Source organism: Osmia lignaria, chromosome 10 (assembly GCF_051020975.1).
Source record: "Osmia lignaria lignaria isolate PbOS001 chromosome 10, iyOsmLign1, whole genome shotgun sequence".
In the NCBI taxonomy this organism is placed as follows: Eukaryota; Metazoa; Arthropoda; class Insecta; order Hymenoptera; family Megachilidae; genus Osmia; species Osmia lignaria.
In genome coordinates, this window is record NC_135041.1 from 3,730,637 (window position 1) to 3,750,131 (window position 19,495).

The 19,495-nt window shown below is 34.0% G+C and overlaps 1 protein-coding gene across 18 annotated transcripts in view; it reads left to right on the forward strand.

The window, feature by feature from the left end:
• The window catches only part of LOC117611675 (CUGBP Elav-like family member 1-A), a 770,692-nt gene that overhangs the window by 201,522 nt on the left and 549,675 nt on the right, over positions 1–19,495 (forward strand). The window lies entirely within an intron of this gene.

The following is a 19,495-nucleotide window of genomic DNA, read 5'->3' on the forward strand; positions in this document are numbered from 1 at the left end:
TAGTAAAAGAGAAACTGGGAAGGATTATTATACATATAGATTTTGGAGGAAAAATGTGATGCAAACATAGATAAATAATAGTTTGTAGAACGATGCGAGAATTCGAAAATTTCGGGTACCCGAAATCTCATTTAAAGTGGTAATCACCAGTGACCCCACGGCATTCAACGTGTTAATATAAATTGTCGATGAATAGACAAACGTTTATAAATAACAAACTAACGATCATCGTTAGCAGTAAATCGTCATCTGTTAAAAAATAACTCACGTCATAGCTGATAGCAAGTCTTATGCATCATTTTGAAACATGATTCATGACAATGAATGAATCGCTATACGAGTTATCGATGTTCTGTTCCGTGCCGTCGATTAAATATTTCAGCAATTTCCATGGAAGACGATTTTCATCTCATACGTCCGTTCGCCGTCTCTCTGTCATCTTTGATGGATATCATCCGCAGGAAACTTTTTAAACCGAGGAATTTCAATTTTTTCCCTGTCAATTTTCCTCTCGCGTTATTAGTTTCTTGACCCAGCTTCTCTTTCGTTTTATCTGTCTTCGCGTCTTTTATATGCAAGTTTCTCTGTGAGCTATGTTTTCATGTTGGATTAAAAAGAAAGCAACTTATGGTGCATAGAGAAAATTAAATGCTGTTTTTTAGGGATGGGATTAAATTCATTATGGAACTGGATATGCACGATATTTTTACAAGAGAAAGAAATGTTATGAGCCGCTGATCAATCAAGGGAGTATATAAGTTGTACTGCATTAATTAAACTTCTGTTAAATATAAATTCTAGTATCTAACAATAATGAACTTAATGTGAAAATAACTTCTATTAATAGAGAAATATGGAATTCCATTAAAAACTACAATTAACCTTAAAATCTCTAATAATCATCCGCTACTGATCCCTTATTATGCCATATAATTTTTATATAAACTTTTTAACTTTTTAACTTAACAAATAAACTTTTTTTATATTTTGATAAATAATGGAAATAACTAACTATTAATATGTTGTAGGCTTACTTTCAGTTCATATAATTCATTTTAATCCTTGAACAGTGGAGTCTAGGTGAATTAACATTGTAACAAGGTGGCACGAGTGCCCTCAATAATCCAGATTTTCGCCCACCACGCGCCAGTCCCTTAATACCCCTCTCCTAACCCCTATCCCCTTCTCCCACTCACCGGTATCGGGCCGGTAGAGGCGACGGAAGAACTGGACAACGACGCTGCAACCCCAACCCCCGGAGGACCCCGTCCCGAGGTCGACGACGACCCTTCAGCCCTCCACAAAAAGACACCGTGGGACCATCTACCGTCAAGCCCGAGGACCCTCAGCCCGTAGCCAGCATCGCCGAGCCCGTCAGCCCTACCGATCCCGATCACCGGCCAATCCCCTCTCCAGAAATTCCCTGCGACGACAAGCCAGCAATTAGCGCGTAGCGGTCTTAGCGAAATTACCCATTGATTATAGAGAGTACGATTTGCGGAGTGTCCGGTAATATTGTCCCGCGGATTCGGCAACGGTACTTCTCCGGCCGCGTACTTTTCTAGGAGTCCGGCAACGGTATTTTCTCCGGCCGTGTACTTCGGCGCTCGGGTATCCATCGTTCGCGCACGGTACTCCGCGATTTCGTCCAAGCCCCTTTCCTTCCAATCCGTCCCTTTTTAGTCCCATTCTCGAACGCGTAACGTAGTGAATCTTCCTGTGAACCTTCCTGGCCCTTGAGATTCCCCTCCCCCGACAATCCTCCCTGCGAACTCCCCCGCGTAGGATTGTTACGGTACACCCTGGAAAAGCCGCGAGTCCCATCCCCTATAAAGACCCCGATTCTACCCTTTTCCTTCATTTTTAGATTGCCACAGCGAGCGGCTCGGCTGGCGCCCAACGAATTTTATGTATTGGGAATAAAATATAGAGTGACCCCCACGAGCAGAGGGTCATAACATATAACAATGATATTGTATATAAGTTAAATGTATAATTTTTAAACGAAAGTTTCATATACCTACTGGAAGAATAATTTTTAAAAGGACAGTGTAGATCTAGAAAATGAAAATAATTTAAAATACAAAATTAAATTAAAATTGGGGATTTCTCCCTGGCTATGCTAGCCATATTTGTGCCTTAAGGGTTGACAAAACAAAAGAAAAAAACAAATGTTTTCAATTACAATTATATACTTTAATATTATTGAATGACCAATAAATATAAAATACATTTTTAACACTTTTTATAGTTAAGACTAGCCAACAATAAAAATGTATTCTTTGATATTAAAAATTACTTTCTTACCTTGTTAAAATCACTTTATTACAATATATTTTTATATTTGGTTTATGAATTGAAATTATTAATTTGGTTTACATTTCACTCCATTCACGAAACTCGACAAAACGGAAGGTTTCTACGTTTATATTGTGGTCTGACGTTCGGAAAATTGTCAGGTCGAAACGAGGAAAGAGCAAGACGTAAACGGAAACATAAACGGATGAAAGTCATATTATAGAGAGCCAAATACGACTCTGTTCCTCGTAACTTCCGGGATAATCGGATTACGTAGAAGTGAAGTAAAACAGTGAAACGTGTTCCCAAAATAGAGGGTGCTTGATTTACGATCAAAGGGAAATCATAAATTTCAGGTAATACAATCAATCTGGCGAACAATCGAACGTTTAGTTTCACGCAAATAATAACGAAAAATACTAGAACCAATCGAAAGATTTGGTACCAGAATCAGTCATTCATTTTTGGCCATTTTTGAATTAAATCACATTTTATTAATGAAAAAAAAGATCATTAGTTTTTGATACAAGAGACAATTTAATTCTGTCATCTCATATTTCAGTATACAGGATGTCCCAAAACTCCTTTTCACCCCGTGAAGGGGTGAACATTTTTAATCCTTTAAATGGTGAATGGTTCCACAGTTTCTTGATAAACTGTGAGTGAGTCAGTATCATGGATATAAATAACATTTTTTGGAGGGGTGGATCAGGTTTCTTAGAAATTTTAGAGATCTGAAATTTTGGTAGTCACGCTTTTGGCAACATCCGGGCCCATCCTAGCCCCTATCTAGTTACGCCACTAGTTAGTATAGACCTATTTGCGTGGTTTTCTTTTTATAATTTAAAAATTTAATTGTTTTATTTACAACAGTTGGTAAGTGTTTCAAACTTTAAATATAAACAATATTTATTCCGAACAATAAAAAGAGACCGAAAGAGTTTTTCAGAAGATATCTAAAGTGTTGCTATTTGGTTTCTATATATCAAAAAAGAAGTGTTTTATTCATATTTAGAACCGTGAAGCAATCAATAGCATATGTATGTATTTCTTTACACGTATAGTTCCCAGAGGCTTATGACCGGATCTACTTGAACCTTCGTTTTCAAGATTTTTGAAAATACTATATACTAAAGATATACTTATAACCATGTCTTCATATAAAGATATTGGAACTGCAACAGTAAAACTGTAATTACAGATAGAAAAATGCACAGAATAACAATTGTTTTAATAATAATAATCCAGAAGTGTGGTCAATGTTTTGTACATTTCAGAAAACAATAATAAATTAATATATCATATTTGTTAAAAACGTTTATGCGATATATATTCTATATCAAATAATACACTTTTGAGTTAATAAGTTATCTATATATATCTTTATTTACAACAGCTTTAAAACTTGACTCCTTAATAAAATCAATGTAAATATGTCACAATATATAATATTACAAACTATCAGTATTCAGAAATGAGTATGATACTTCAAAGATAAATCACAAAATTCCCTTCAACTTATAACGAAGAAATTCACTTTACAAAATTATTAACATTGAATTGATGTATTTTCAAAAGTGCTGAAACTTAAGTATTGAAACAACCAAAAAATTATGCACAATTAATTAATATATCAATCACATTAGATATGTAGAATCGCTGGATTTAATCTTCTTGTTTGTAACTTTTATACATGATTTTGGGAAAATTCTTCGTTCCTGGTGCATCATGGAGAAAGATAGGTTAGTTTCTATGATAAATAGATGCTCAGTGACATTAATTCGAAACCCTCCCATGGTGGTTTTTCGGTGACAATGATAGAACTGCCAGCTCAAACTGCCTCTTCGTTCTAGAATCTAGAAGGCAGGGACATAGCGTCTAATATATGACACTGTCATTAAACTATTGTCCTATGGGATCGATTTACGATTATGTATAACCTAATTTCTTGTATTAAGTTACAAAAACATGTTGTACGACAAGGTTATAAAATAATTTGTTTTATGTTACTGCTTTATTATTATGTATAGTGAAGAACGTTGTTTAACAATTGATTTTAGTATACATTATGCAAATGTTTGTTTTTACTAATATAATTAACGTGTTCAGTGCACATTATTGCATAATAATGTTAAAATTAAAATGCACCACCATATTAGCTATTTTATACAGCAAAAAATATATATTTACATAAAAGAAAATACGAAAATGAAAAGAACAGTTGCGTATAAAGATAATTTTTCTCTTACTCTGTTTATACTTTCAAACTGATTAAACAACGCGTAGAACCTTTTTTATATTTTCACAATTAAAGAAGATAATTAGATGACCTAAAAATAATTAAGTGTCCTATTTTAAACGAGATATCCTATGTAATAACAAATAAAATAATAACTAGCTAGTCCTCCTACATTTCAACTTACGACCTTCTGATTTGAAGTCACCTTATCAACTTCACCATTGACACCGATCCATAACCATTTTAATAAGGTAAAGATGTCCTCCATACAGTCTGTCTGAGAGGAAGCAACAGCCTTCTTCCGCTTGTAGATCATGCATAGCAGAATCCCATTGACATTAAATTCCTTCGTCGATAAAGTACGATTGAACGCGTTCGTGGAAAGAATGAATGACTCGTGGTAGGAGGACAGGCAGAAACTCCTAGTCTGTTCCATGGATGGTCACCCTTGGTCACCCCTACCAACACAGCGGACAGAGGAAAGCCGTGCAATGATGATCGTACGGATGGAATCAAAGCAACGAAAGTATGATTGGACCGTGGCCAGCTGGTTATATAATTGAGCATCGCATTCCCCTCGGCTTGTTCCTCCAATGTCTGGTACCCGGCGAGGCGACACGCGCGACGAGCATAAATCAGAACAATTAGTTGCATGCTCATACTTCACAGTCCCGTGAAAATGTCGCGGCGCATTTACCACGTGCGAACTTTATGCGTCTCGGCCGAGATTCGTGTTTTATAAATTGCCCATCAATTTCTTCGCGGCTACTTCGCCATTCCCGACTGATTCCTATTACCCGTTTGACGAATGTACAGGATACGGAGAATTTGACAACATGATTCTCTATTGTGATCCTAGGTGATTCTTAGGTCGATAATTTATTTTAATTTAATGATATAATGGAAAAGAGAAGGAGATATAGCATTGTAAACATTTTTAACCAAGAACGGATTGACTATCGGATGTTCGGGACAATTCCTGGTGAGGCGATAGGAAATTGAGGCCTAATTGATTAAAATTAGGGCCCTTATTCTACAACAGGGGCCGTCATGTCACTTGGTAAAAATTTAAGTACCAGTCCCTCCTTGTTTTTAATCCCGCATAATATAAGGTTTTGATAATACCTGTTGTTCCGACTGTTCGACGGAACAGATGTGCGAGAATTTCTAAAGGGAGTTTATCGACGAAAGTCTATTTTTGAGTTTTGGCATTTTAGCATTTCCGGGCAATAACCGTTTACCTTTTTTGTACAATAGAGTCCGATTTTAGTTTTCGTTTTCGTTCTCAATAGCTCCGCTCATGTCATAGACTGGCTTCTCCGAAGGGTAAATTAAAATTCGGTACTTTGTAACCGTACCCCAGCCTTCTAGGGTCAACCTAGATGGAAAACCCCCGTCGTAGCCGGACTTTCGAGGTTCTCGTGTACGCACCGACATCGCCCCACCCTCTCTAGACAAAGACGCGCTAAGGGCGCTAGAAAGGGTGGGACCAATCTTCTGGGGGACACGCCGATTGGAATTTTGACTTTTCGCAGGAAAACCAATCAGCGCGTTGTCCCCCAACTTGACGTCTCCATCGGAGATAATATAGCGGCGACACCACTGCTTTACAAGAATTCGTATCGCGATACGCGATCTTTAAAGAAACCTAACACCTAGAGTTAAGATACAGGGTGATCCTGTCGGCGCGCAACACAATAGCCGTCCCGTACAATGGAACCCTGCCATATCGCCGGACCCAAGACTGCTCTGTGTGTGTTTATGGCTGAGACGAAGACAAGAAACGGAACAGCAGGGGTTCCATTGCGCGGCATGGCTATGTGTTGCGCGCCGAGAGAATCACCCTGTAGTTTTCGAGACATAGCCATCGTTCGAGCAAGTTCTTTTTTATCGTCTGGTCTCAGCGTTTCGGAGACCAGAAAAGACAAATAGTTAAAGACGATTAATTTTGAATTTAACACGACGTCGGGCAAAGTACGAAATTGCCACGAGTCAGAACACCTGTATTAACTCTTGAATAGTGAATCATTAAGACAACGACACTATAAGTTTATTTATATTCTCTTTATTATTGTATTTTTCTAAATTTTATATTATTGTTATATCAAATGCTTTCGTTTAGAAATTGATAAGTCTAATTGCATTCGAAATACATATTATTAAATACTTTCTGGATTAGGATTAGATCGACATTATGAGAACATTGATTATAATATAGCTTATATTAATTATAAGATAAATTTAATTTTTATTTATTTCCTTACATTAGTACTTCATTTAACGTAGATATGTTCAAATATCTCTTTTTACAAAATAATGTTACTTTTTTTCTACTTAAGGTCTAAATAAAATTATCCTTTTTGAAGATTGATAGACATATTTGGGTTAATTTGGTAAACTAATGAAAAAATTGCTATGGAATGTATCTGTAATTAAATACCAGAAAATTATTAATAGAAAATATTAATTGTATCCTATTAATTGGTTGGTAAAATGTTTACATCATCATTTTAATCAATTCTTAAGTTTTACAAATGCCACAAGTGCTATATTGCACGATTTTTATATTGTTCAATTATATCGAATCATTGAACACTTTGAAATTCATCATTTAATATGCAACAATTTGATGTCGATTATGAAAAATATTTAAAAATTAAATGTGTCCATTTGCTGGAAAATAATATTACATATAAAATTTTTTTGTTTCAGGTAAGTAGTGATATTAGTCCTTTGACCGTTCAAGTACCGATGAGGAGACAGTAAGTCGAATAAACACATTTTTATTTTTGTGAGAAATAAATGGCCGATTTGAAGAATTAAACACGGTGCTGTTTATTATATATACATTATGTGCCTGGCCATTAAATGTATCATGATTCATTTCGATAAAAAATATTCAAAATATATTATAGTGTTATTCAAAAATCAGAATCATCGATATTATTTATTTTTATACGAAAAATGAAAATAAATAAAATAATATTGAGTCAAGTATAATTTAACTTTTATTTAGCACAATTTTTTATAAAGTCCATAAGAAGACTTGAAATTGTATAGCAGTACTTACTTGGATCATCTTGTATATCTCCTCAGAGTAAAATTGTATAAAATTGTAAATTACCAGGTACAAATATTTTTTGGCCTACTGTATGTATATTATGCCTGAATTATGATATATGATATACGAGAACATTGATCGGTCGTTTATTTTTCCACTGTCATACATAATATTTACGTTGCGCAATTAAAATTTTCAAGACGGACGGGTGTGATATATCATTCAAGAGAAAATGTATGTTTAATGGAATCGAAAATTAGTTTTTCAATTGAATTTTTTCGCAACTTCACGGTCCGGGACGTTAAGTGACCTGTCGCACAAATGCGACAGACGATGAAACTGTTATTTGACAACCTGTATCAACGAAAACCTTCGCTTCTCTGTCGTCCTCGTTCCCGCTGGGAATCAGGCGAGTTTGCTCAGTACACGACGAATACGCGCACGATGTTAATCGTTTGCCAGAGTACTAGAAATTATCATCCCTCGAATATATACCGTGTGTATAAACGATCGTCGACCATACCTACCTGCGTTTGCCGATGTTACACGCCAATGAAAATGGCTTTAGATTGCTCGTGATGCTGTTTACTTACTCTATTTGAACGCGTGTTCCTTTCTTTAATTATCTTACAATCACTTTTCTTGCGAACAAAAACACGTTCGCGTTGGAAAAGTCGATATGAAATACGTACCTATTCTTAATCTGTAGGTACTTATTTTGAAATATAAATTAGAATTCATTAAACACTGATACAATGTTTTGTCATACATTTTGAGACTTTCTAGTAAATTATAAATTACTTCACATTTTTCACTCATCATTTTTGAAAATTTTTGATTTGCAAAAATTGTTTTCGTTTTATTTTCAGTAAAATTGGCTGTATAACAGTGTTGCTTTAATATAATATGGTTATAATATAAAAATAATTTTGGCCAACTTTTTCATACAAATATCTGACTGGGCTACGTTTTTAATCTGTCGCTGAATACGGGAATAATTTTCGCAACTACGCGAATATGCACGTAGAGGAATACCATGCGTGCCACGAGATCTTGAAATCAATCCAACACTCCTTCGCTATTCGAATTGAAATAAAGCCGGGATACGTATGAGGCTCTCGCAGTTTCGATAGTTGTTAATAGGACAATAAATGGGAAACTTACATCTTTTCATTCATGTACTTACGAAGGAAGAATTAGAGATAGAATCCAAATACAGTCTGCAACAAGATTATAGCACTTGAAAATGTAGGTGTTTCTACTTCAGTCCTGATCAAATTGTTATGTTGTATATATATATTATCTCCATTAAAATTTGATTATTTAATGTATAAAGTTAAATGATTTTTATTTTTATTTCCAAGTAATAAAAACACTTTTTGAAAAGGAAATATAATATAGAATTTGAAATTTTATTGTTTTTTGTTAATGGTAACAGTTTCAGAAATTGGACAATTTCATTTTTACTTTCGAATATTTAAGCAATTTCTTTGAAATATTATTTTTCCAATATATGATCGTTTTTTATATCTTCGTACATATTTCGTAGTATGTTCCTTGCACTCTTAACTCTATCATGAAGTAATAATAATAAACATTTGATGAAATGCTGAAAATCGACACGTAGCAAGCTCTTTTGTGCAAATACCACCGTGTTTTGATAGGCAGCGAGGAAGCACGTTGCGTTATTACCGGTCAAATATTTCCGTCGCGACGCCACTGAGCCTCGTCGGCCCGCTTACGTAATTGGCTGTAGGAAACACGACTGTGACCGTTGTTGCGACTAACGACTGTGATCTGCCAATTTCAAGTGACGGATGACCCCGTGAACGACCACTAAAATTAGCCTCGCTCGATAGACATCGACAGACCTCGATAGGTATACCAGTTGGTTCTTGATTGTTCGATTCAGTCTGTTGTTCTCTATCATCTTTTTTCTCTACAGTCCGCGTTAGCGTAAAGGTCTATAAGTAAATATCAAGTAAAGACGATTGTTAGCTTCTACACTGAAATCAGTCGACATGTGTTGCTAGTACCTTATTAGTTTCTTTCAGCACAACTTATAGCTCTTTTCTCGATTAATATTCATGCTATTAGTTCCCAGCATTCTTCTCATATGTAATAGATGTAGGAAAGAAATAAAATAGGACAAAGTTTTGCTATTTTTTGTACGTGCTGATTATTCAATATTGTGTTCGTTTGTTACAACTTTTTTGTTCTGTTTATACGTAATATTCGTTCTTTTCAGTAATTTATTGATTTTTTCGATCATTTTTGCTCAGACCTCTTATTATCCGCGGTTTCTTAATTAGACAGGTTAATCGAGGTCCTAATGCAATAACACTAAGTTTTTTCAATTGATAGCCATGATTTTGTTTATACTATATGAAGACAGCTGTAAGATAAGTTTAGTGATCTGATCAGTCAAATTTTAAAAGAATTTTATTATAAAGTTCCTTAAATCTTTTGATCCAACGTTTTTTTTATTGTTTAGATAAAAATTATCCTGCGTGTTGCTATATTATTTATTAGCATAGTTACTAATCAAATTTAATATAGTTAAAATACTAAGAAAAATATAAAATAATGTACTTATGTTACACATAATGAGTATATCTTAGCGGAGTTGAAACAGTTCTGCAGGCAGAAATTAAGAATACATTTTGGAGAATTCGTAATACTAGTATTTAGTATTATTACTGAAGATGCTTAATAATTTTCACATCCTAAAATAAATTTGTCTACCCTTATAATTACATGTTTCCTCATCCACCACAAAATAGATGGTAACGTACTCAAATTTATAATCAACATTCTAGAAAAAAGATATATTCGTGTACGCGTAAACGGCCACCTTTCTGAAAGAGTTGAAATTTTTAATGGGGTCCCGCAGGGCTCAGTTATAAGCATTGATGTCCCTATTCCTAATTGCCATCAACGACGTAGTCCATACAATAGAAGCTCCAGTTAAACGTATCCTATTTGCTGACGACCTTACAATTTTTACATCAGGCAAAAATATCAAAACTACAGAAGAAATTCTACAACAAACCCTAAACAAACTACAAAAGTTCTCAGAAGTAACGGGCTTTAAATTTTCACATTCCAAAACCACTGTAACTATTTTCTCAAGACAGAATGGCCCACTCGTAATAAATCTCCTTCTCGGCGGACACAAACTTCAAACTCTCGAACAAACAAAAATTCTAGGAATATTCTTCGACAAAAAACTCACCTGGATACCTCGCCTAAAATCACTAAGAGACAAATGCAACCGAAGCGACGCCTAAATATCCTAAAGACTCTGTCATCGAAGAACTGGGGAGCAGAATTCCAAATTATAAAAAACACATACATATCGTTTATCCGTTCCAAAATTGATTATGGTTCCTTAATCTATGGAACCTAGAACATAGAAGAAAGAAACTAAGCCTCGACTATGCGCTAAAAATTGCATCATCTCCAAACTGCCCAGCTTATCGAAAATGTAAATTAATTTAGAAAGAAATCAAGACCCCCGAAACCATTCAACATTCGCATACAAAAATATTTCAGAGAAATAAACTTCCAACTATCTCCCATTTTGCCAACAAAACAATATCTAGTTCCGCCATGGACATTAAAAATTCCGCAAATACTAGCAGAAACAGCTGCAAGCCCAAGAAATAGTACGAACCCACTAATCATGAAAAATCTATTTCTATAAAACCTCAACAAATTTCCAGAGTATATCAATATTTTTACAGACGGTTCTAAACCTAAAAACAATGCTGGATGCGCAATTATCGTATACAAGCAAGTAGAAATACTTATCAAACTCCCAAAACATTACTCAGTATTCTCGAGTGAAGCTTATGCCATCCTGCAAGCAATATACTTCATTAAAAAATCCAATCAATCAAATTTTATTATTAACACTGACTCAATGAGTACCCTTTTATCACTGAAAAATATAAAATCAGAAAACCCCATCATAAGAGAAACAATAGAAGAAATATCTAAACTGAACACCAAAAATATACTGTATCGATGGGTTCCTTCTCACGTTGGCATACCAGGAAACGAACAAGCTGATGACGCTGCTAAAAGAGCATCTCTATTGGAAGAACATTCCCAAATACCAGTCTATTATAAGGACCTGAAAAACTCATTAAAAGCGCTATTGGAATCGTTACGCAATGAACAGTGGATAAATTCGAGACACACTCACCTTAAAACTTTAAGAAAGGACATCTTCGAAGACAATCCAGCCCTATCTGAACCCAGAGCGGACCAAGTCCGGATAACCAGATTGAGAATCGGTCACACAAAAACCCACATCCACCTGATCACAAAGGAAGAACCGAAGGAATGCCCGGACTGCGACGAAAACTACAGTGTTAAATACATTCTATTGCGATGCCCCAAATACACCGGAAAAAGACAAACATAATTTCCTCAATGAAGTTCGTACCCTGCTTAACAGCCACAACCAGTGCAAAAATGTAGTGAATTTTCTAAAAGACATTGAACTGTACGACTCACTATAGCTTGACTACCCACAAATGTAACAGCGGTCGCTAATAACCACGAGGTGTATGCGACCTTAAACAATTAAATTAAATTACATGTTTCATATTTTTCTTTAATATTACTTGGAGTATCAATTCTATTATTCTTTTTTTAAATCATTCATTTCTCTAAGTAGTACAAAGTAAACGATAAATTTCAGAAAGGCACATTAAAAAAATCTATTACTGTTATATCTGGAGACCGTAGTAGCTATTTCACAGATTCATTTATTCCGCTCCATTTGCCATCGAATGTATTGTTTAAGAATCCTTTTAAATCTTTGAATTCATGGGATGGTGCTCCATCTTGATGAAAATACATGTCCTGCACAACAGATAATGGCAATGCTCTCTGATAATAGAAACGTATTGCATTTAGAGCTTCCAGAAATTCCAAAGAAATCAGCTGTTGGAAAATAATGTTTCTATTCTTTGCTTTTTAAACGTTACTGGTATATTATAAAAAAGATACTAGATAAACTTAATTTATTTATAATAAAATCCAGAAAACGGACAGTTCATTTATATATTTATAGATCGTACAGTTTGTTGTTAAATTGGCACATTTAACGTACTTAATAATTTATATTTTAATTTTCTCTTTCAAATGATCAACAGAGGAAGTTTCTTTTCGAAAATGAACGTATTGTAACTTGATCAAGAAATTATTTAAGTTAAAATCTTCCAGTAATGAAATTATGAAGTCTTGGTAAAGAAAACATAAAAATTTAACAGTCTAGACGTATAGTTTAATTGCCGGTTCGAAAGTAAATTAGAGTTGAAGACCAGGGACAATAAGGAGATAAAGTTTGGCATTATGTAAATTTGATTCTTATGAAAGTAGGATGAGAGAATTTGAAGTGCAATAACGCGATATATAAGGAAATTTCGGGACATAGAATAATTAGAATATAATTAGAATCTTGTTTTCAAAAGACAACGTAAAAATAAAATTTTATAACATTTTTATTGTTAAATAGACTAACTTAATATAATTATTTGGTTGACACCTTTACTGTGGTACGGGACGCATAGACACGCCCCATACTATACCTTTGTATTGTGCTGGCATTTTTTAATTAAAGATTAGGTTGCGTACTACGCTGATATTTTCATCATTCTTTTTACTATTTTCGTCAAAATACAATGAAAGTTAAACTATCAAAATATATGGAGCTTATGGGTTTACTTTGATGGGTTTACTTGATCATAGTTGCCCCGTAAATAGAAAAGTCCTTAAAAAATCTATCGCAGTGAACGTGTTAGATCACTACTTAGTTTGTTTTGTGTATTTACCATTGAAAATCAGACATACTGTGTATGTCTAACACTTTTTCTATTATGAATTTAGTTTTAAGATGTTTGCGTATTTAATCGTTACGCACTACTATGGGGCATTAAGTCTAATTGCAAATGCGATGGATCGAAATGCTTCTGTTAGGTGTACAAATTAACCCTTAAAAACTATCATAAGTGCATACTGTATGACATACTGTACATCTGCTCACGCGCCTACACAATCCACCGAAAATTGTCCACGAATCGAAGAAAATCGATAAGACCGTCGACATCTCGTGCACCCTCAAAAGTCCCATAGTAATCACATGGCGTGAGGTACAGTCGTTAGAAGAGCTTTGTGGTATAAGCGAAACCTGGCGAGGAGGTTCTGAAATTAGGGGGCAATTCCCTCGGTGCTTTCGGTTCAACTTCCACTAGGAGGTACCTTCTTCTACCTCGATCCGTCCAACAACCACGGCGCACATGCACATACACGCCGTAACCAAAAGTACCGGCTTCGAGACAGTCGTATCAATACGAATTGAATGCTAACGAGCACAGAATTGCGACCGGCTTGCACTTGAAATTTTAAATCATATGAAATCCTGAACAAAGTACCATTATTAGATCAGTTATTGTAAAGACTACCGCACTGTGCTGGTATAGTCACCTAACTTACTGCAGGATTAGCCGAGAACTAAAGAATAACAACAGACCCTGACGCGCCAGGCGTTTAAGCCGCAGTGAACGCATTGAGTTCAACATTTTAATTACTTCGACTGTCATTAAAAGTAATAAAAGCTGACTAAAAAGAATTTATTTGGTTTTATGTAAAATGCTTCTAGAGATGATTTAAAATATCACCCCAAAGTCATCTTAAATCTTATTTTAAAGTGGTCGCTATTCTTAAGAAGGAGAATAACCATCATTTAAAAGCAACAGACATTATTTTATTTTGAAAAGTGAAAAAATATCGTGAGAATATGTTTAAGAAGCCTGTATTACAGAAAATATTGCATGAAATAAATAAAGCTATAAATTTAAAAAGTGATAAAAAATCCCAAAAGGAAGGTTATGCAGCGTCAGAATTCCCATTTAGATATTTTATATTCTTATTGTCTTATTGTAGATGTTACTTTTTTTTATTATTTTTAAAAATTTATTAATCCTATGATAATTACAAGCTTAGTCTTTGAGAGTATCAAAACTATTACTCATCCTTTATTTCTGTTTTAATAAGTATTATTGTGAATAATTTTTTTTTACTATATAATTCCTATTTATAGGTTATATTATCTTGCATTATATTATACATAGAAAAGAAAATTTTGTACTTTTATAATATAAACATTCTAATGACTATAAAACAATTAAGCATTTTAGACTGCATATTCCAGTACTAATTAAAGTTTCTTGATATTTCTTTACATCATTTAACCGAGAAGAGTGGAATTATCCACTGGTCGCCACTATTCCATCTTTCCTTGTAATTCTCATGGTGACAAATGAAAAGCTACAAGCAATAATCAAGCGCGAAATTGCTCGTGTAACAACTGATCATTTCTTTGGGGTTTATAATTAATATACAGTGTATCAGCTCCAAATGGTTGATTTCTCGTGACCGAAGCTTATTTCCAGTCCCTTGACAATCAGTACGATTGCTAGTATGTTTTTGCATTCATTTAGATGGCAATCATGGCCAGAGACATTTTATTGCCAACGATCACGAAATTCACCACCCTTTTCTGCGTAATACTTGTCATTTCCGCGGTGTCCTCAAGAACAGTGCACGCACAAAAGCATATCGACAACTTCCTTTTACGATTTTAAATTTAGTTTGTTATAATATTTATTTGAATTCTTAGCTATTTGTGCTCAATTGGCGCCATTACGACGATATACATATGTAATTGAGAATAAAATTTCAAAATATGAAATTTTTTAAATTTTATCTACAGGGTGTTACCTATAACGTTACTCACGAATTTTTATCCACTTGCAGCCATCTGGCAAAAAAAAGTTTAGAACAAGAGTTGCAGGGTATGAAGTGCACAATAAATATCAGTAAAAAAATGTCGAAAACAGTTTATTTTGGTGGCTAAATCAAGGTCACCTTGGGTTTTACGAATAGGAACACATATTTTTTTTTCTACCATATTGTAGAGGACATCGAGACGAATTCAAAACACATATTACATGATATTTTTACTAACATATTACATGATTTACAAAAGTGGAAATGTGAAGTATTTAGCTTTTCGTCATATTTGACTCTGACGGTGTAAACATTATTTCACCCCGAAGAGATTACTGTAAACACGCGTAATGTAAACACGCGACTAGAACATAAGAAAAATGCACTTTATTTAATTATATGTTCGAAATGCATACGACGAAAAGCTAAATACTTCACATTTCCACTTTTGTAAATCAAGTAATATGTTAGTAAAAATATCATGTAATATGTGTTTTGAATTCGTCTCGATGTCCTCTATAATATGGTAGAAAAAAAAATATGTGTTCCTATTCGTAAAACCCAAGGTGACCTTGATTTAGCCACCAAAATAAACTGTTTTCGACATTTTTTTACTGATATTTATTGTGCACTTCATACCCTGCAACTCTTGTTCTAAACTTTTTTTTATCAGATGGCTGCAAGTGGGTAAAAAATCGTGAGTAACGTTACGATATTAAAAAAATTAAAATTATATTAAAAAAAAGTTTTAGAAAGTTTTATTTATATTAAAGTATAGCAAATTAATAGAAGAAATAGAAATAAATATATTCGTTTAATGTAGTTGCCAATGAATTTCGGTGAACACTGTGTGATGTGATACTCTTCTATTGGGAAACATTTGGCACTATTCTTTAACAGCAGCTATAGAACTTCCGGTACACAAATCGTACAGAAAATTGTTATTACGTAGTATTCATGATTTGAAAATGCTTTTGGCATTTCCAGGAATGTCAACTGTCACCGCTTAAGACAAAAGGAATATGAAGTTAATTTTATACTGCAAGATGCGATTTCCTGGACATATTCTGGACATTCTGGCAAATTAGTTTCTTTACTTTTGTTAATTTTATATTGTTTTAACAGTTGCCAAAAATACAATGTACATATGTATTTTCAGGCAGTAAAATTACTCAAGCTAAGCGTTGCCTTAAATTGGAATTATAACTTGTTTAATGTGGAAGTTTGGGTTGCAGAGAATCCTATAATATACCTTCCTTAGCAGATTCCTTCCACCATTTACATTTTCTGTTGTTCCGGACAACAAATAATTGTCATATTATTAATCAAAGAATGCTACAAATTATAAATTATAAAGCTTTTTGCAAAGAATGGATCAATAATTATACAAAAAAATTAGAATTCATACTGATATTGATATTGAAAAATCGAGCTACAGGGATGCATATGTAAATCACCTATAAGTGAAATACAATGACCACCAGATAGTGGGGCATTACTACTAACATCGCTGTGTGCCAGTACACCCTTGAAATACGTCATCATTCAAGCACATGTAATCCCACGTCCAAGCTGGATTACGGCTCCCCGATAGATGATTAAATTTAAATTTGTCTTGGCCGAACAAACCTTGATCTATCACCTGTAGCAAGGATGGGTCATGAAAAATGGGTTTGTCATTCGAGATAACGGGGTACTAGACTCTCTTCTGTTCTATCAGATTTTCTAGTTTCACCAATGCAGTTTGCCCGACGAGCTTACTTTTTGCCCACACCCGCCAGGAAGTTCAGTCTTCTTTACTCTGTACGATAAGGAAGCATATCGAATCCGCATACGCCGATGTTGATGAAACTTACGTGGAAGAAACATAGTTCTTGAAGAATATCTGACATGTATTTTTTTATCGGCAATCGTTCACATGGAAGAGATAACAGTCTTTGATGACTTGAAGTATATTTTTTTTTAAATATCTCGGAGGTAATTATCGATATCTTGTCAACCCCATATTGTTGGGATGATGATTCTAAGCAACTTTTGCTATACATATAACCGCTGCTCGGCTTTAGTTTTCGAGATATGTATTTGTAAAAGAAAGCTGCTACTATTACAGTGAATTCTAGTGTTTTGAAGAATTATATTGTTTTACGCACCCGACTGTCCGTATTCGCGCTTTCAGTTATCCACAGACTTGTGTAATAATTGGTGTTATACACTTCAAGAGAAAGAGGGATAAATAATACCGGGGTGATTTTTCCGCAATACAAACCAAAGACGATGCCGACAGCTATTTGAGAACCGTTTTCTTTTCACATGTACGCACGGCCGTCTCTACTGCTTACTTAGACACCTGCACACATGTTTCTGCTACAGTAGGCAACTGTGTGAGTGTGGACGTGTTAAAAGAAAACAGCTCTCAAGTGGCATTCAGCATCGCCTTTTGTTTGCATAGCGAGAGAATCATCCTGAATTGAATTTAATTGAATTCAAACTTTATTATGATGGCTCAGAAAGAACGTCTTTAACCCACGAATTTCTAGGATCCGTTTATCCCTAAAACTGTTTATTGCACTGCAATGTAATCTCTTGACTTTGGAGTCTAAAGGAACTTCAAACACATTTGGTGGTCCTTCTATTACCTTTATTTACAGCAGGGTTTCTCAGTACGTTCAGGCATTTTTGCTTTCACGTGATATACTTTTTTCATTAACTTTAGTAATAATTCAACATTAATTATTCCAATAATTTTTGGGAAGAAGTCCAGTTCACATTTGGGGGAAGGGGACACGGGTAGACCCACCCTCACCACTATATGTATGTGTACAATATAAATACTTACTTAGTTATGCCAATACTGTATAATATCAATGTAAACTAGATTTTACAAATGAGTATTTGATCGAACGTGTATTCTTATATTCTTGAAACAAAATTAAAATTTACATTTTGCTTCAATGGGAAATAATTAAATCAAAAAGTGCAAAACATATTACTAAAGTATCCAGATCCATCTTTGATTATTATTTAAAAACTAATTCCAATATCGTATCTAAAAGAGAAACAGAAAGAGACAAGGTTATTTGATAATAAATGTGATAGTTATCATATGGTTGCAATAGGGAACATTATTTAATCACAGAACACGATAATCCTTTAGGAATAAGAGTTTCATAACATCCTCTGTGAAATAGAAATTGTCGTTCACTATATTATTTCTTCTAGTAGCAGTTTCTTTTCATTCTGAATTAATTTAATATTTGCAAGGAACATTAGGAAAGAGATAGGATGAGTAACTATAAAATTGCTGTCACTGTTCTTTATTATCAATGATATTTTCTTCCAAATGATTGCTATTAAAAAAATATTTTGGCCGACAGACTATGAAATAATGTTTATTTATGCAAGATAGAACTGATTAAAGAATTTCCAAGTTATCATTTTGTGATCTAACATAACATATTTTTATAAAATTACATATTTAATTTTGTTTGTTTCATAATTTCTTACTATTTTGGTACTTTAATTTCAACGCTGGTTTTGCAGAAAAAAATGATGTTTAAGAAGGACCCAAACAATGGTCAAAATATCATACTTGAAAAAGAGAACCTTATACATATATGTACAGTATCAAGCATGGAAGTCTTCCCTAGAGAAAAGATGATCTAGGGAAAGGAAGTCACACTAAAATCCTAATGTAAAAAATATTAATATTAAGATTAATTTAGGAAGTATAAGATAATCTTTTATTATTAAATATTATAACATAAATTAAATTTCAACGTTACAGAAGTTTATAATTCAAATTTCAAAATTATAAAATTCAAATATTTAAATGATAATTATCGATATCTCGTTAACCCCACCGATTTCGCTCATTTTTTAATATGATTGGTTTCGGACGCCGCAATCTGCTTACAGAAAGAGGAGATGGGTGGTGGTTCCGTGCTGTCGCACACACCGCCACGAGCGTATAGGTATACGCAGAATTAATTGGCATAATAACAACTTTTGTTTGCAAATACATATCTCGAATACTAAAGCCGTGCGGCGGTTATATGTGTAGGAAAAAGTTGCTTAGAATTATCATCCTAACAACA